The sequence below is a fragment of the Theropithecus gelada genome, chromosome 7b, assembly GCF_003255815.1.
Source record: "Theropithecus gelada isolate Dixy chromosome 7b, Tgel_1.0, whole genome shotgun sequence".
NCBI lineage: Eukaryota > Metazoa > Chordata > Mammalia > Primates > Cercopithecidae > Theropithecus > Theropithecus gelada.
The window spans coordinates 14132775-14135933 of record NC_037675.1 but is presented as its reverse complement, the minus strand read 5'-3'; positions in this window follow the sequence as shown (position 1 = coordinate 14135933).

Sequence of the window (3159 nt, the reverse complement as noted above, 5' to 3'; positions counted from 1 at the left end):
CAAACTGTAATGTGCTTATGAATCACCTGGGGATCTTGAGAAAAAGCAGAGAGTAATTTACTAGGTTTGCAAGGGTCCTAGGAATCAGCATTTCCAATGAGCTCCCAGGTTAGGCCAATGCTGCAGGTCTAAGGACCATGGTTTGAATAGCAAGACATTAGATGATCCCTGAGGTTGATTCTGACCTTTATGTGATTCTAGAATTGGGCAGGATATCTGCAGCCTGGCATGCTCACAATAGTGTAGTGCTGCGAGAGGAGAAAGTGCAGTGGAGTGATGACAAATTTGGCATGTCCCGGGGAGGAGGAAAGACAAGTGGCCCACTCAGGGCAGCTGGGTCCTTGCTTGAGGCTGCCAACTGAGTTATGCAGGCGAGCTCCTTTCTTGAAGGGTGGGGAGGAGCGGGGAGTAGGTAGAATCAGGCTATCTGCTATCAATAACCTATAAAGCCCCATGTAGAGTTCAAAGCCTATAAACAGCTGTACCGATGGCCATCCATGGGAAGAGGGAGCTGGAGATCAGACAGCCCTACTGTTAAACAGGGCAGTTCCAGGCTCAGAACTGTCAAGCTGTCCAGTGTTAGGATCCTTTAAATTAAGAAAGAAAACCAAACGTTGAAGGTTCTATTACATGATTGGATAATAACCAAGGGGCATTACAGTACTTGTAATGTCAAATATAAAGGAGGCTTAATGGTTCTTTTTCTCACTTCAGGTCAAAGGTGAGTTACAATTGAGTCTTCAGAGTTCAGCAGTTAGTGAAGTAAAGAGAAAAAGAGAATGCACCAGGCCACCACAGAAGACCCCAGGAAACCCACAGCAGCCTTTGGGTACTTCCTCAGGGGAGGGGGCAAGCATAAGAATAATAGGGAGTTTAAAATCCTGCCAAACTATTTCTTCACAAAGCTGTATTTACTTTCCGAAGTGCCTGCTATCAGTGCCCTATAATCATAGAATCAAAAAGGAAGAAAAAGGTTTATTTTCATGCAGGTGTTGCCTATTACCATGAATGGAAATATATTTAATACCGATGTTTTCCTGGTGGTCCATATAACTTTTATTTCCTCTACTGAAAGAAGAATAAAAAATTAAGCCATCCAAAGCAAAGCACCTTTTCTGAATTTCAAGTAGACAGCTAGGCAGCACCAGAAGCTGTTATAAATGGGTACTCCACAGGAATTCAGATAAACCAAGATGGATTTCCTCAAACATGTTTGCTTACAAAACCCTTTAATTCTTTCTCTCCTTCTCACTCCTTTACACACACACACATACGTACACATAGACACACACACACACACACACCCAGCATGTGCTCTGTTACCTACAGAGTTGATATTATAATAAACCAGGATGTCAAACACAGGGAAAAGTGCATGCAAAGAGTGTTTTAAAGACAAAACTTAACCAGGGTCTTCAGCAATCTTGTTTTCTGCTGAATTTGAGATTTCAGAAGACAGCATTTCTCTCTTGTCTCCCATAAGAATGACTCTATTTGTTCTTTTTCAGGGATCCCCCTCCAGGGTCCTGTCCCAGAACAAAATGAATAATGACGCTTTATTTTTCACAGTACCTTTTCTCAAGAAGTTCACGATGCTTTAGAAAACTGGTCTCATAAATCTTCGAGACACTCTTGAGAGCTAGAAAGCAACAGTTTCACCCCCATCATACAGGTGAGGAGACTGAGGTACAGCAGTGGAGGAAGAATAACGTGCCAGGGCCTTTAATCATACAGTTTTTTAAAAAGCAGATTTTCTCTTTTCCAAGTCAGTTTATGCCTGCATCCTATTTGCCAATATCCACAGGGATAAAGTACTAATTTCAAGAGATCCAGAAAATGCCTCCACTTTTTAAAAAAATACATGCACTACAATGTATTTATCTAAATAGTGAGCCAATAATGTACATGGCCTTAAATAAATGCATGTGAATGTGCATGTGTGCTTGCTGGCTGCATATGTATAATGAACATGATTTTAGGTTGTGGAACTTAACTTGAACACAGTTTTTAAATGTGTTTTGCAAAGACAAGAACCTACTCAAATCTGAAGGTCTCCAGACTGAGCTGAATTCCTTTGTCCAGTTCTCTCTTAAATCCATGAAACAACAAACGGCATATGTTAGCATATTCAGAGCCATCCAGTGATTGATTTGGGGCTTTAATGACTAATCAGTGACTCTCTGTCCTTGCATTTGTACCCTTCACTCCAACTCAAACTCCAGCAGCATTCAAAGGAACACTAGAGAGACGGGCAAAGCTCACTGAGGAGCAGAGGCTCTCAGCAGTAATGCCATGTACATGTCCGCCCCTCCTTTGATGCTGGACGTATAAATAGCAGGAAACTTAACACTTGGACTTGGACTTCTCATGATTAGGCTCAAAGCTTGGTGATTTTTATTTTATTTTATTTTATTGAGAGAGTCTCGCTCTGTGGCCCAGGCTGGAATGCAGTGGCACGATCTCGGCTCACTGCCACCTCCGCCTCCTTGGTTCAAGCAATTCTGCTGCCTCAGCCTCCCAGGTAGCTGGGATTACAGGTGCCTACCACCACGCCTGGCTAATTTTTTGTAGTTTTAGTAGAGATGGGGTTTCGCCATGCTGGCCAGAATGGTCTGGAATTCCTGACCTCAGGTGATCCAACCACCTCGGCCTCCCAAAGTGCTGGGATTACAGGCATAAGCCACCGCGCCCAGGTGATTATTTTAAACATTAATGTAAATGATACATTTATAACATGCCATGAGTCAACCCATTCAGGATCTTAAAGTAACGCAAACAATGACACTCTTCTTCCTGATGGGAGTGAGGGTGGCTTACTTGCCAGGAGACAGGGAGCTAGGATGCCTTAGGCTAGGGACACCGCAGATCACTAGGAAGAATTTGAAGGTAGTCACTGGAAAAATAGAGGTGAATTCAGCTGGTATAGATTTCACAGATGATTGAGCATTTAAAGACTCCTCTTTTCTCTTACATCTAGTGCTAAAACAGAAGATACCCACCTGTGATGGTTAATATTAAGTGTCAACTTGATAGGAATGAAGGATTCAAAGTATTGTTCCTGGGTGTGTCTGTCAGGGTGTTGCCTAGGAGATCAACATTTGAGTCAGTGGGCTGGGAGAGGCAGACCTACCCTCAATCTGAGTGGGCACCCCATCTAAT